The 15,535-nt window shown below is 40.5% G+C and overlaps 1 protein-coding gene across 9 annotated transcripts in view; it reads left to right on the plus strand.

Annotated features, from left to right (window-relative positions):
- The window catches only part of MTMR3 (myotubularin related protein 3), a 235,858-nt gene that overhangs the window by 55,961 nt on the left and 164,362 nt on the right, over positions 1-15,535 (plus strand). For 2 of the 9 annotated variants that reach the window (XM_084649080.1, XM_084649081.1), the window contains one exon: positions 10,164-10,226. The exons of the other annotated variants lie outside the window; for them this stretch is intronic. The gene's annotated coding sequence lies outside the window, so the exon portion shown is untranslated. The remainder of the gene's footprint in view (positions 1-10,163; positions 10,227-15,535) is intronic. 9 annotated transcript variants of the gene reach the window in all.

A 15,535-nucleotide genomic window follows, 5' to 3' on the forward strand; every position in this document is an offset into this window, starting at 1 on the left:
GTTTTCACTTGCTTACAACTTGTCAGAACTTGAGTTGTTCAGGCTGAAATTTTCAAAGTTGGGTGACTGCCTCAGGCTGATTATATATGTAAAATAAGGATTCAGCAAAAGTGGTCTAGCCATTCTGAGAATGAAGTTAGGGAAAAATGTTACAAAATTCTTATAATTGTGTTGAGACACTCTAACTTAGTGCCCCTGTGCTTGGGAGCAGAGATTCAAAATTTGGCAGAGAACCGCCTTTTGTCATTCCTGAGAAAATCCACCCAAATTTGTCTGAATTGTTAGCCTCTGAAAATTTTCATTTGCGTGTGCTCAGTAGATGTTTGTTTGAGACTAGCAGCAAAACTATCCAAATGTTCCATCTCCACTGAGCATGCTGCACCCCCAAAGAGGTTACTGGACATACCCCAGCCTGGGGCTGAGCAGAACATTTCCTACAAATGCTCATCCTAGATGAGGGGGCACACTGTGCTGCCATGCACCAGAACTGAGAGCAAGGAGACTGTATCTCCTGTCCTGTCAGTACTTCCACTGCTAGTGCTCATGCAGTGTTTGAGGAGAAGAAGGATGCAGCCGGATTGTCGTGCAGGAGTGGAGAGGGGACAGATTGGTGGTGGGACAGGAATAGCAGTGGGTGGGAATAAGGATGGGGACAGGAGCAGAAACAGAACAGATCTGGCTGGGGGACATAGAAGCAAAGGAGGGTAGATACAGGGAAAGGGAGGTAGGAACAAACGGGATATGAAGGGGTGAGAGGATTTATATAAACACTCTTCACCAGAATCTGGAATAGAACTCAGGGTACTTGAGTCTAAGTATTCCTCTGCTGTCCGCAAATATTTGTGAAACCCACTGGCAAAGTATAAGTCTGATCGTCCTTTAGTGGCTGATGCACAAGGAGGATATCAACCTCCTCCTCCTCCTATGGCTTATGTGTTAGTGGCCTGTGCTGTAAATCTGAAGGTTTTTACCATACTGATGAGTTGTGTGGGGTCATTGTGGTTCCATATGAGATGGTTTTGTTAAAATAACTTGGTAAATTCATTTTTAAAAACTACATTAAAAGCATGTTAAAGTTGCAAAATCAAGCATTCAAAAGTTAGGAATTTCAGAATTATAGTTGCTCGTACAAATTTAATTTCAGTCCCCTTGTGTGCTTGCATTATAATACAGCTGTTAATTACATGACCTGTTTACATGTTTTTCCACAGGACCTCTGCCTTTTTGAGTGGTGTTCAGAGATTGAATCAGGGTCATGTAGTGAATGAGGCTGTTGTCTGTAAGACCACTGCCTTATTTTTTGTGGAAACAGGAAAGTATGAAGTGATTGGGGGAGGCAGCGGGGAGAGAGGTGGTCTTGTCTCATGGTTAAAACATGTGATTGTCTATCCTTGCCTCTGCCATGAAGTTCCTATATGATGCTGGCTGTAGTGGGGTGGTTACCCTGCTCTTGATGTAAGAGGAGTGAGAACAGCTGGGGGAAGCTGAGTGAGTAGCTGACCACAGCTGTGGCCAGCTCAATCAGGGCCCAGCTGGCCCTTATAAGAGGGCTGGGGGCCAGGTTCTGGAGGAGCTGTCTCTCTTTAGTCCTGGAGGGAGAGGGCCTAGCTGCTGGGGAACATATGGTACCTGAAACTGGAGCAGTGCTGGGGAATAGGGTAAGGGAGCTGGGGAACTCCAGCCTGGTAAACCCCCAGGCTGCAGACCTTGGTGAAGGTCTATACAGGTACTGGGGTTGCAGAGGTGCAGCCCGGGGTTAGGCAGAGGCAGCTGGTCCAACCTCCTTGCTAATGATGAGTGGTCATGACAGACTGCAGTTTGCTCCAGTGAGCGGGGGCTAGATGATGATGGCAGTAGTCACTTAGGCAAGGTGGGTGAGAGAGTTGGGGTTTCCCTGGAAGGGGAAACCCAGAGCGTGGTAGGGTACTGCTAGGGCAGCACCCCAAGGTAAAGGGCACAGGGGTCTGGAAGGGACACAGGGGCCAGCGGCAGGCGAGACATCGGCCAGTAGGAGGCGCTCCGTACACTGGAGAGCTAATTCCCAAGATGACCAGCAGGAGGCACCGCACTGGTGAGTCGTTGCTTCGCTACACTGGCCTAATCATTTAAATCGAAATTTTCCACAGATGACCACTGAGTGTTCCTCATTTTCTGGGTGCCCAACTAGAGACATGATTTGCAGAAGTACTGAGCACTCAGACCTATGGGAGCTGTGCTTTGAACATATAAAGAGCTGTAAAAAATGTGAGGTACTCTGAAAAACCTAAATAGCTTGATTTGGGGACCCAAAATTAGTGGACAGTTGAGACAGTTATTCTCTGTCTTAGTTTCTTGTCTTTAAAATGGGGATAGCACCATCACTTTACCTCACAGAGACGTTGCAAAGATAAATTCATAAACATTTTTTAAGCACAATTGGGCTAAGGTAATGAGCATCAGATGAAGCCCATGAGGAAATATCTTTATTCAGTGCGGAGTATCAATAGTGTGAGATAATTAAGGCATGGGTTCACACATTGAATGATGAAGATAGAAAGAAATAGCTTCCCATTCAGTTGAGCGCTGTCCATCCAGGGCATTGAGTGAGGCAAGGGTCCTGTGGAAAGAATGGTATGTGATCATTAAATACTTTAGGCATACACACAAGAGGGCTGAATTAAAAGTTGTACAGGCAACCTTAATTTCTGGCATTCCTAACTTTTTGAGAGCTTGACTTCATAACTTTAGTATTCTTTAATTTTTTTTAGTGTATGTAAAACAGAAATTGAATTATTCAGAAAATGTGTATTATGGTGAGTCGTTGCAGTCTCATTAATATACAGATCTCATAGACTTTTCATGCAGCTTTGTGCCTCTATGTATATTTGCTTCTATTAAGAACATGTTGTGATAGTACCCATAACAACACTAACTTGTAGTCCAAAAACGCATCACAAAAGCATGTCCACCCAGCCCCGGATCCTTTCCTGTGCAGCAGGTTCTACAAGTTAGTGTTCAGATATGTTAAGATATGTTCAGGTATTGTGTAACAGGAAGTGAAATCTGGAAGCAGTGAGTAGGTCTCTGTGTTCATGTCTTTCCCAGTAGGTCTGATAGATATCCTTGGTGCTGAAATGGTAGCTGGAAGAAATGAATACATTCAGTTTACTAATTTTAATGCTGTATTGAGATTGACCATAGAAATTGCTGGTAGCAGAAGTGCTAGTCTATGATTTAAACAATTATAAGAATGGAGGTTGTACTTTGAGAGAAAATGACAAGATTGTGGAAAAATGCAGTTGTACAGGTATCACAATTTCAGATCCAGTTGACAAAAGTATACTTCTAGGTTAATGGAAAAGAGATACAGTCCATAGTGGAAAAGAAATGCAGTCCATGTGGTATTTTAAGAGCTAATCTGTTCATTGATTCTAATTTGGTTTACAGTCAACTTAGAAGAATTTTCATCCAGGACCATTACTTGGCATGCTTTAGAACAGTGGTTCTCAAACTGTGGGTCGGGATCCCAAAGTGGGTCTTGAGCCCATTTTAATGGGGTCACCAGGGCCAGCATTAGAGTGACTGGGACTGAACCTGAAGCCTCAGTGCTTTAGCCCCAGGCAGTGGGGCTTGGGCTTGGGCTCTATCTGCACCACCTCCCATCCCCGCACTACCTCCCTCCCCTGGTCATGTAGTAATTTTTGTTGTCGGAAGTGGGTCACGGTTCAATGAAATTTGAGAACTGATACTTTAGAATATAATATTTGGGTGGCAGATTGTTCCCAGGGCAATACTGTACAAACATTGTTGGTTTCTGTTGTAGATCCAGAAATAAGTGTACTAAATTTATATAGAAAAATGTAAAACCAGGGCTAAGAAATTAAGTAATCCTTTTAGTGTATTATTGGATGTGTTTCTGCAGTGCTGTTTTGCTTATATATAATAGAAGCAATTTTTATTAAAATTCTGATATACTATAGGTTTCAGAGGGGTAGCCGTGTTAGTCTGTATCAGTACACCCTAATTGAATTGGCCTTGTTATGACCCGCCTTCCCCCCTTGGTAAGGCAACTCCCATCTTTTCATGAGCTATTTATTTATTCCTGCTTACTGTATTTTCCACTCCATGCATCTGATGAAGTGGGTTATATCCCACGAAATCTTATGCTCAAATAAATTGGTTAGTCTCTAAGGTGCCACAAGGACTCCTCGTTGTTTTTACTGATATACTGTACTCCCTCTGGAACCTGCTGGATTACTTTCACTTAGAGATGGGTCTGCAAGTTCTTATGCCAATCAAAATAAAAGGCTATTGGACTATGCGGTCTGAGTTGCTATTCTTCTTTATTCTTCATTTATGTCAATGGAGTTTGAAGGATTCCTTGTAAGTCAGATAAGATCCTAACAGGTTACTTAGAAAACCCTAGTTCTGTGACCTTTCTTTTCCGCTTTTTGTCTGTGGATTTATAAGAGAGGAGGTTGATGGTTTTAATAACTTGTTGCTGAAATGTAATCCTACAAATTAGGCAAATAATATAGGCAAAATAATAAAGGAGTCTGGTTTTCAGTTTAAATCAATTTTCACCAGAAAATAAAATGTATACCATACACTTGGAAATAAAGGCAGCCATTTTGTAAATTAAAATCTATCTCAAAAAAAGTGCAGGATGCCTTTTTGTTGTGTGGGGTGGCCTACGTCATTTTGTTGTACTGCATCTCCTAATGCAAAGTTGTGGCAATGTCTCACTGTATGATCTTTAAACGGGGACTTCTCGTCATTATTTCATATAAACAGGGTCTGAATTTGGTTTCCAGTGCCATGTCCATATCATTCAGTAACCAGGATGAACTACAAGATGTCGCATTGCAAATGCATATAAAACATAACAAGACCAAATGCTGCTGACTAAGGGTCTTATGCTGCCACCAGTGAAGTCAGTAGTTCACTGTTATCTTCACCAGCAGCAAACCATTAATTGTAATACCACTTTTTGTCAGTTTTATACCCAAAAATGGAATAAAGTTGATGAACTTCTGCAGTTGGGATCAGCATGCTGAAAAATATCTGTAAACGTTTAATCTGTAGCATCAATATATAGAGAATTCTCATTTTGAGTTCTCTTATGATGAATATAAGAATGGCCATACTGGGTCAGACCAAAGGTCCATCCAGCCCAGTCTCCTATCTACCGACAGTGGCCAATGCCAGGTGCCCCAGAGGGAGTGAACCTAACAGGTAATGATCAAGTGATCTCTCTCCTGCCATCCATCTTCACTCTCTGACAAACAGAGGCTAGGGACACCATTCCTTGCCCATCCTGGCTAATAGCCATTAATGGATTTAACCTCCATGAATTTATCCAGTTCGCTTTTAAACCCTGTTATAGTCCTAGCCTTCACAAAGCATGATGAGTGCCTGCCCGAAAGGAGGGAGAGGCTATGTATTGTGCCCTAAAGAGTGGTCTCTGTTGGACTAGTGAGGGAATTTGATTACATAGCTGGGGATCTTCCACTTATAAAGCTTTGCCTTGAGTCTCAGATACTTAAATCTAAGCATTTTAAAGTTATCCTAGACTAATTTTAGCTGCCATGATAATACATGGTGGGGTGAAGTGGAGAGGTCATTTCTCAAATAGTCGTGACTTAAATCATAGTTTTGCAGATAAAAATCAACACCTTGATTGCACCCATAAGTGAATAAGAATCCACTTATTAAGAATAAGAATCCAGTCTTAGGAGTTGGAAGATTCATGTAATATGCTGTCTGTGGATAACAAGCAGCCACATTCTGCACTTTAAAAAATATTTTATCAGAAAAATAAACCTCACTGTTTCTTGATCCATGTTAATCTTTCAAATGTACACAGTAAACTTAAATTTGGACCAGAATTTCTTTGGTTTAATAAAAAAAACCCCAAAATCCAAAAGAAATATTTTCAATTAAAAATAAACAAATATATCATTCTCTTGCAATGTTGGTAACAAACACTGAAGCACTAAGAACCTGAGAGTTAAATTCACTGTGAACAGTGAAACTGACTTCATTGATTTTCATTGTTCAGAGTGGCAAAAGTACACAAAGAACATAAATAGTGAAAAGTAAATTGGATTTTAAAAATGTGTTCACTTTTAAGTATCTGAGGTGTTGCATAGGTAAAGAGAGTGTCAATTTAAAAATCATATATTGTAAAACAGTGACCCTTTAAAGTGACCTTCAGTATAAACTTGGCATTATGGCGAGACCTGCACTATTTTGCTGGTATTCTACTCCATGTAGCTGATATTGGTTTCCACAGCCTTGCTCTAAAATTAATATACACATTAATATACTACCAGCCATGGGTCAATAGGCATATGAAGGGTGGATCCCTACCAGTGAGGACCAGAGACTGTCCTCGTGAGAAGCCAGATCCTCAACTGCTGTGGTGAGCAGTGGGATTCTTACTAGAAGGGCTTGTAACATTTATCGACCACTTATAAACTGAGAGATACAAAGATGGGAATCTTCAGCAACAAGATTCAGCATTTGACACCGTAGTGAATAGCCCAGTCACCCTGCTACCATTTACTGGGAAAGGGGCTATGATTTCTACTGTGATGCTGTCCCTGGGCCCTAACTGTGGACTCTAACTGTGATGCTGTGATTTCTACTGTGATGCTGTCCCTGGGCCCTAACTGTGGGAAGAGATGGCCAGCCCTCTGTGGAGATAGAGGTGGTTAGGGACTATTTAGAAAAGCTGGATGTGCACAAGTCCATGGGGCCGGACGAGTTGCATCCGAGAGTGCTGAAGGAATTGGCGGCTGTGATTGCAGAGCCATTGGCCATTATCTTTGAAAACTCGTGGCGAACCGGGGAAGTCCCGGATGACTGGAAAAAGGCTAATGTAGTGCCAATCTTTAAAAAAGGGAAGAAGGAGGATCCTGGGAACTACAGGCCAGTCAGCCTCACTTCAGTCCCTGGAAAAATCATGGAGCAGGTTCTCAAAGAATCAATCCTGAAGCACTTGCATGAGAGGAAAGTGATCAGGAACAGCCAGCATGGATTCACCAAGGGAAGGTCATGCCTGACTAATCTAATCACCTTTTATGATGAGATTACTGGTTCTGTGGATGAAGGGAAAGCAGTGGATGTATTGTTTCTTGACTTTAGCAAAGCTTTTGACATGGTCTCCCACAGTATTCTTGTCAGCAAGTTAAGGAAGTATGGGCTGGATGAATGCACTACAAGGTGGGTAGAAAGCTGGCTAGATTGTCGGGCTCAACGGGTAGTGATCAATGGCTCCATATCTAGTTGGCAGCCGGTATCAAGTGGAGTACCCCAAGGGTCGGTCCTGGGGCCGGTTTTGTTCAATATCTTCATAAATGATCTGGAGGATGGTGTGGATTGCACTCTCAGCAAATTTGCGGATGATACTAAACTGGGAGGAGTGGTAGATACGTTGGAGGGGAGGGATAGGATACAGAAAGACCTAGACAAATTGGAGGATTGGGCCAAAAGAAATCTGATGAGGTTCAATAAGGATAAGTGCAGGGTCCTGCACTTAGGACGGAAGAACCCAATGCACAGCTACAGACTAGGGACCGAATGGCTAGGCAGCAGTTCTGCGGAAAAGGACCTAGGGGTGACTGTGGACGAGAAGCTGGATATGAGTCAGCATTGTGCCCTTGTTGCCAAGAAGGCCAATGGCATTTTGGGATGTATAAGTAGGGGCATAGCAAGCAGATCGAGGGACGTGATCGTTCCCCTCTATTCGACATTGGTGAGGCCTCATCAGGAGTACTGTGTCCAGTTTTGGGCCCCACACTACAAGAAGGATGTGGATAAATTGGAGAGAGTCCAGCAAAGGGCAACAAAAATGATTAGGGGACTGGAACACATGAGTTATGAGGAGAGGCTGAGGGAGCTGGGATTGTTTAGCCTGCAGAAGAGAAGAATGAGGGGGGATTTGATAGCTGCTTTCAACTACCTGAAAGGGGGTTCCAAAGAGGATGGCTCTAGACTGTTCTCAATGGTAGCAGATGACAGAACGAGGAGTAATGGTCTCAAGTTGCAGTGGGGGAGGTTTAGATTGGATATTAGGAAAAACTTTTTCACTAAGAGGGTGGTGAAACACTGGAATGCGTTACCTAGGGAGGTGGTAGAATCTCCTTCCTTAGAGGTTTTTAAGGTCAGGCTTGACAAAGCCCTGGCTGGGATGATTTAACTGGGAATTGGTCCTGCTTTGAGTAGGGGGTTGGACTAGATGACCTTCAGGGGTCCCTTCCAACCCTGATATTCTATGATTCTATGACTCTCTTGCATCTAACCCTTTGGCTGGTAGATGTCTGAAATCTAAGTCTTCTCTTCCTCCCTCACTTTCCTTTTTATCTGCCGATAAAAGGAAAGTGACAGGATGGCATGGGTCACCCTCTACTCATATTTGTGAAGTATTCTTCACAACCATAAGGGTTAGAAGCTTAATTTTTGTTTTGAAAGAAATGATAAATTCTAAACACATAGTTGGTAGGCAGGTCCCAGCCATTCTCCAAAGAAAGTGGTTATTCAGACTCTATCTGCCAAGGTGTTGTTCCTAGGCTGGGTATTTCCATACCAGCCTTTTGCTGGTAGGTGTCTGAAACTCGAGTTCCTCTTTCTGCCGTACTCCTCCTGGCTGATGGAATGGAGAAGGGTGTTTTTTTATTTTTTTGCTTAAAGCCTCTCCTCCTTCCTACACACTCCAGAGTTTCCTGTCTTATAGGGGAGAGGGTCTTCTGCTAGTCTAGCTCTTTATTTTCTTGTTGAGGACAATTTTTAAAAAAATGCTGGAAAAACATGCTGTACCTAAATAGGCTGGCCTGAATATGCATTATATGCCCATTATTGGCCAGCTAGCCGTATTTACTCAAAGGTTTAGATCCATCAAGGGTAGCAGCATCCTCACCTTGTCAACCCCAATGAAGTGCTATGGTCATTTATATTAAGAAACCAGAAACATAGATGTGAATTATTCAACTTAAATTTTTCCTCTATATCAAAAATGTTCTTTATTTCTTTTTTAGTTAAAAACATATGTAGGGAAAGTAAAAATGGACAGATGTTTCCTTAGCTATCCTTTGCTAGACTTCTGCAATTCATGTTTCCTGTAAATTTCATAGTAATGTTTAACTACAGATCTAGCACATTCCCTAAATTCAGAATTACATGATAAATCATGGTTCTTAACCAGTGGTTGTGACACCAAGGATGGCTCTGAGCAGATTTCAGGGAGTCACGAACATCCTTCCTTTCTTTATTGCTAGGTGAGAGGGGAGTCCCAAAATGTATGGAAGGGACGGAGGTTCCAAATCTTTTCTGTTGTAACATGAAGGTCACAGAAAGGATAAAGTTGAGACCCACTGGACTTAATGTTCCACAAAAAGCTAATTTGATTTATTGCATAGGGCTGTAAGAGCACTTGAGAATATTTAATTGATAAATATTACAGTTTATCAAAGTTAAATAATTCAGTCAGTATCTTTAAAGTCTCTAAATGCATATTTACTTAGCCCTAATTGCTCAAGTAAATAATGGGTCTTCAAGAATCACTTAAAGTGAATCCATGAATGTAAATTTGAGTACATAAATATGCATTTTACAAAGGTGCCTTAAACACACTTTTTAAAAGTACCATTGGAAGGTTTGGAAACTTACATTAATTCCATTCCCACAGAAATTGGACAGACATACAAACTGTTTAAATAGTAAAGGTTTGATTAAGCTTTCTGAATCCAGGAAATTTAGATTTTACACTGATCCTCTGGTCAGTCTAAATTTCTGACTTTGTTAATTTAGCTCAGTTTACAGATGTTTGTATATTGGTACAGATTTCCCCTTTCTCCCTACTGTTGTCATAGGGTCCCTTGTATATTTGAATTGTTGACTGCTGATAACTATTTTGTTTTTTACCTGCAGTACCTACTGAATGTGTATTTTAGTTGAAGAATTCCACATTCAGATTTGTTGTTTAAAAATGATATAGTCAGTTTGTCACACTTGCATCTGAAAATATTGTACTTTTTCCCATTGCAAGTAAACTGTAAGATTACTGTAACTAAAAGAGATGGGAAAGAAAGAAAATCCACTTATTTTTCTTTTTTCAGTTTGCTTCCATTGTGCATTTTGTGTATAGTAAGTTTAACTAATGATGGAGCATGCCTTTCTTTCAGCCTGCAAGAGGGTGTTTACCAGTGATAGCAGCAGCAGAGTTTAAACTGAAGCTGTAGTGACAGGTAAGCAGCAGGCAGCTTTGTGCACAGAGAGAAAAGAAAACTGGTTAGCCCTAGCACAATTAACTTGAGCTGATGTTGCTCTCAGATCTTCCTTAAAGATCTTTCAAACACAAGAAGAGGAGCAGAAAAACTGTATATAACAGGGTTAAAAAAATAATTAGGACAGTGTTTAAAGAGTGCTATATCAGGAAAAAGAAACAAAAACAAGTTGACACTGTGTCTTTATGAAAAACTTTTCCTTGTACGCTTATATATGACACGGTCACATGCATACATTTCTGTTTAAAGGAGATAACAGATACCTGTGGTTAAAAGAAATGTTCCTGCAGCGCTTTTAGAATTGAAGCAGGTCAAGAAACTGATGATGGACTCTTGGCCTTTTTATTGTAAGCTCACGAAAGTTTATGCTCAAATAAATTTGTTAGTCTCTAAGGTGCCACAAGTACTCCTTTTCTTCTTACTATGGAGCAGGTATTTGGACTGATTTCTAGCAAACAGAACTGTCTTAGGGATCTCAATAGAACCAGCCTGTTGCTTGGTTAATTTCCAAAATGCAAAATTTAACTACTAAGTTAATCAGGCTGGTAGATGCTCTTGTGATTTCACACTTACTGGCTGTTTGGACCAACTTTTGCCCTGTGAAAGTGACTCTTGACTAATGCAAGGGAAGAGAGAATTTTTGTTTTTAAATTTTATGAAAAGAGAATCCAAATTTGTTTTCATGTCTTAGCTCTTGACTGTTTTTCATCCAGCTTTCTTGTCTGTACATTTTGACTAAAACGATGTAAATGCACAGTAGTATGTAAATACTTTGTAGTGGCTTTGGCCAGGTCAAGCATACTTTTTCATCTATGCTTCCATACAGTGGCAACCTTTTCTTTCTGTTATGGTCCTTGTTCCAGTCAGATGCCTTTGTCATCCCCAAGTTGCATCACTGAAATGTGCTGTTGATGGGGCTGGCTATACCTGAAGACAACCTAGAAGATTTTGCTGGTACAAAAGACAGCTCTGTACTTTCGTAACCATTCCATGCAGGGAGCAGGAGGTCTATGGATTGTGCTGGCATCCAGTTTGTTTCTGAGTGTAATTCAGGATGTTGATCTTGAACTATAAATCCTGCTATGGTTTGGGTATTGGGGTGCAGATCCTCAGCTGGTATAAGTGAATTTATACCAGCTGAGTGTCTGCACCGGGTACCTGAAACACTGCCCTTCTCTCTCCTTGTTTTATCTTGACATTTTGCAGCAGTTGTCATACTCAAAGTACCTGTCCGCAGATTTGTACTACACAGAGTGATAGGGCAGGACATTCTCAGTAGTGGACCTTCAGTTGTGGAACTTCTCTTTCACTAAGCAGCACCGCAGTGTGACACAGCCAGCTTAATTTTCAGGTCATGCTCAACTGTTTGTTCAAGCTTCTTCAGAGAAGTGTTGAGAAAGTATTCTTTAATTTGATCGATGGTACAAGTTTTCACAGAAGTCCACTACGAAAATTAACTAGAAAAATAGTAAGGAAAATACTACACTAGGAAAGTGCAGTAATGAATTTCATTATCCTAGAAAATCCTAGAATCCTATCCTTTAGGTGCAATGTACCATGCAAACACACTAAACAAATTGCAAGGATTCACTAAATCTTAACAGTTAGACCCTTTTTGAAATTAGAAAGGGACAGTGCAAGCAACATCCAGAGTGATTGACAGCTTTATAAAGTGTGAGTGCTTAGTCAGTCACATCGCTTGAAATGATTAGCATTCCTAACCCTCTAATTTAGAAGAGCGTGCCTTATCCATTGAGTAATGTAAGTAATAGCCTGAGATTGTACCACTGTCAAAATGGGTGCCAAAATGGGAGCTATGGGTTGTTCAGCATTTGTGAAAATGAGGCCACTTATTTAGGTGCCTGAATATGCATTTGTAAGCCCCTTACTGTAGGCATCCATTTTTTAAAAACTTGGCCTAAGCCCATCCTCATAAAAATAGCTTTATGAGGAAAGCTCCTACAGGCAACTTAGCACTAGGTACTGACAAAGTCCAGAGGACTCCTCAGAACAAAGTGGCTTCAGGGGCCCAGCATTCTTAATTTAGTTCATTTTCAGATGTATCATATTGGGTTACTTTGTTTAGTCCCACTTCTGTGCTGCAGTGGTTTAAAGTGAAATAAAAGCTACAGGAAGTCTGCTCTGGTGTGCACTGCATGCTGCTACTGCAGAGAGAAGCATTTTAGTAAATTTCTCTGTTCAGTTCACAGAACAGAAGAGGACACAGAGTGGTATTGGAGAGATGGAAAAGACAGTTACTTGTGGGCCTGCAGGTAGCAATCTGTTCCTCCCTGATCCTCCTCTATAGGTTGATCATCTTTTTAGAGAGAGAAAGTGAGACGCTGTGGTTGGGGGCAGAGATGGCACAGGGAACTACTTTGGTGGGGAATGAGGGAGGTTGGTGGAGAAGTGGGAAGAAAAAGGGGTATCTTCTTTCCTCTCTGCCTTCCTTCCCCTCTCAGAATGCAAATCTGGGACACTTCACAGTAAAGGTCAGGGTGGGAGAAAGCGTTTGTTCCTCTTTCCACTCCTTTACTTTTCTCTCATACTTTTACCCCTCTCCCTTCATCTTAGCTGTACCCCGCTTTGTCTCTTAATTGTTTCTGTCAGTACCTCCCCCGTCCCCCCACCAATCACCAATTGACTCCATTTGCCCCTACTTAACCCATCCTGTCCTCTTCTCACCTTAGAGCCTTCCCAAGCCCCTTCAATTCCCTCCAACCTAATCGCCATCTGCTCAAAAACATCCCCCAATTTATATACCTATACACTAAGATCAGATCCCCTCTTCTCCTGTCTACAGCTTAGAACTACCCACACAGCTCTGAAACTTTGCCTACCTATCCAGGTACAGAATGCCAACACAGTGTGAAAGGAGCAGAGAGGGAAAACACAGAATAGAGGACGAGGGAAAAGGAGAAACAACAGAATAGATTAATAAAGAGTAAATTAGACCTCCAATGCCCTGTGGATATGCAGTTCGTGTCAGGGAAATTATATCCGACTTTGTACACAAATGCTCACATTTACAATACAATATTCTGTTGGCTTCTAAAATGTTGAATGAATGAAAACAGCACATCAGAAGAGAGGATGTAAAATTTCAGAAGAGAAGTGAACTGGGTGGATTTGATTTAAATCAATTGATTTAAATCATAATTTAAATCACTAGTCAGGAAGACTCTATTTAATCATGGTTTTCTACATAAAAGTGCATTCTTGTTGTTTGTTATAACCATAATACATATTCTTCACAACTCAGAAATAGATGTAGGTTTCATTTTTAGAAGATACACACTATATATACATTTTTAAACAGATTTATTCTGAAAACTTTTCAGATTAGTTTTACAGCTATATCAGAAGATGAATGATTGTTTGGTTATTTCATTTACCAAAGATAATTGAAGCAGATATTTATGAAGTGAGTGGGAGGTGAACTATCTTCAATTCAACAGGTTAATCATTAATGTTTGGAGGATTTTCTTGCCATGCTGTATTAAGAGGAGAACATCACCAGACAGACAAATAAAACAGGTTTCAGAGTAACAGCCGTGTTAGTCTGTATTTGCAAAAAGAAAAGGAGTACTTGTGGCACCTTAGAGACTAACCAATTTATTTGAGCATAAGCTTGAAAGCTTATGCTCAAATAAATTGGTTAGTCTCTAAGGTGCCACAAGTACTCCTTTTCTTTTTGCAAATAAAACAATTTAACTAACTAAAACAACAACGTTAAGTAGTCTGGATTTTTTTATTCAACAGCAAACATGATATTTTAACAAAAAAAGCGTATGTCCCTCCCTTCTCACATTTATCTCCAGACTTCTTCTCCTTGTCCAGTTCTGTTCCACCCCCCCAAAATCTTCTATTCGTTGATCTTTTTGAAACTTTGTACTTTTAGAGAGAGGTAAGGGATTGACTCTGTGTACACAAATTTGCAGGGGGACAATAGAGTTGAGGTCTTATCTCTCTCCTCTATATATTTATTTAAAAACATTTTTGCTGTTAACAAGCATGTTACCTCTGGAGACACAAATCCACAGTTCGAGAACTGCAAGACTAAGTATCTCTGATGGCATCTTCTAGACAGAGCACTGAGTCCCATTTGGTAGATAGAAAGATTAACCTGTATAATCTATAGAGAAGCCTGTGGAACCCCATAAGACTGGGTCCCTAATTCATGACACTCATTTACAAAACTTTTCTTAAACATGACATGAATATATTGTTTCATACTATAGAATTTATAATCCCTATTCCATGATGAGATGTCTTTGAGCTATAATGTATCTTAATTAAAACTGTCCTTAGATGGGTTTTTTCCCCTCAAAGCATTTTATAAAAAAAAAAAATCCAATTTAAATAAAAAAAATCATTGATTTGTATTCACCCTGGAAGTGAAGGATTCTTCCATTTTTCTGCCCTAATGGAAGCTTGAAAGTGTTGGGGTGTCTTTCCCCAGTGTTGAGGAGGATGCAGGAGAATCCTGGTACACGGGGTCTTAACTCGAAATAGAGATTTTTCTCTAAAATATCAAAGTAAAGTGGATCTTAGTGTAATCCCATTTAAGGTTGAAATAATTGTTTATCATGTGATTATTTGTAGGAAATAATAAATTTGGAAAAAATATAGATCCCTTCTAATACAGGATTCTGCCTTTGCTCTCCCTTTCCATTGCAATGATAAATTTCAAACTGCTTCTAGCTGTTAGGTAATATGACAGTAGTGGTCTGGGCTGTGCTTTTGTCTGACTCTTCTCTCATTTGAATCTTTTCTTGCTGCCTGGGACTTGAGAATTTTCTCCATTGGCAGTTGCTTTGAATTCCATTTCTTAGGGGGATGTGAGAGGTAATCTCAAATTTCAACCAGCGTGCAAAGATAAATGAAGATAATCAGATTAATAAAATGACATTTTTCTAAAATGTGGATTAATGCCCAACCCTAACTAGGGATTGGGGGGAGTGAAGGAAACTATCATATCCCCATTTTCACAGAGTTCTATAGAGAGCCAAATCAGTCACCACTAATGCTTTGAGATTAGCAATGCCTGGATTTAATCTTGAGTAACTGTTGAGAAGGACTTCTCCAAAAGAAAAGCTGGATGAGCAAGCATTTTAGAGAGAGGTTTAAGAAAAAGCAGAAAGCCTACAAAGAGTGGAAGATGGGAGGGATTAGCAAGGTAGCTTTCCTTGCTAATCCCTATTGAGGTCAGAACTTGTAGGGATAAAGTGAGAGGCCAAAAGCCATGTAGAGTTGGACCTTGCAAAGGG

The sequence above is a fragment of the Lepidochelys olivacea genome, assembly GCF_965140295.1.
Source record: "Lepidochelys olivacea isolate rLepOli2 genome assembly, chromosome: 15".
In the NCBI taxonomy this organism is placed as follows: Eukaryota; Metazoa; Chordata; order Testudines; family Cheloniidae; genus Lepidochelys; species Lepidochelys olivacea.